Consider the following 827-nt stretch of genomic DNA (forward strand, 5'->3'; position numbering starts at 1 on the left):
TCGGTGAATATTGCTTCTATTTGCCCTCCACTATGCTGCCGGCTCCCTGCCTCCAACAGATCTGCACTCTGATTTCCTGTTTCCCGGAGCCTCAGGCTCCATCCTTCCCTCCCGGCTGCTGCGGAGAACGGTGACTTAACACTTCCCTACGCTCAGGCTTTCAGTCTTAAGCCCTGTCTTCCTTTCTCCTGGCGACCCCCAGTGCCTCTTGGGAGCACATTTGTTCAGACTTTGGTCGCCCCCTCGTATCCGGAACCCCTGTCCTAGTGGTGGAGGTGGGGGGACCTCCGGCGCCAGCCATGTCCCTGGGACAGCTGCAGCCTGGGGATGGTGGTGGTGGGGGCTCACAAATGCATTCTCTCTGGTCACTTCCTCCCCAGCTGGACTGGGGCTATCAGGAAGGCCAAGACCCCATCCCCACAGGAGCGGAGGACACAGCCGCCTCCCCATTTCCGATGCTGGGAAATGCTTCCCACCCATTCCACCCCACCCCTGGACAGCTGCCCCCATTCAGGGGGGCTGGGTTAGGCCAAGCTGGGAAATGCTGTGGTCTCGATTATCCTCCAAGGTCCTGACCCCGTCCCCCCATGCAGAGAAGAGTCTGCCTCCTCCCCACAAAAGTTTCTGACCATCCTCGGAAGGTACTGCCCCTTCCCCCTTACAGGCTCCCAAAAGAAACTCTGAAGCCGGCAATAGGCAGGAGAGGAGGAGGGGCAGCAGGTAGCGAGTGCCGAGGACTTAAGTTATCTGCAGACTTAGAGCCTCCGAGAAGGGTCGTGACCTCCGGGACCCTATCCACCCCCGCCCCCTCCTTTTTCCCTCCCCCG

This window comes from Carlito syrichta, unplaced genomic scaffold (genome assembly GCF_000164805.1).
Source record: "Carlito syrichta isolate Samal-C Ts95f unplaced genomic scaffold, Tarsius_syrichta-2.0.1 Scaffold123301, whole genome shotgun sequence".
Taxonomy (NCBI): domain Eukaryota; kingdom Metazoa; phylum Chordata; class Mammalia; order Primates; family Tarsiidae; genus Carlito; species Carlito syrichta.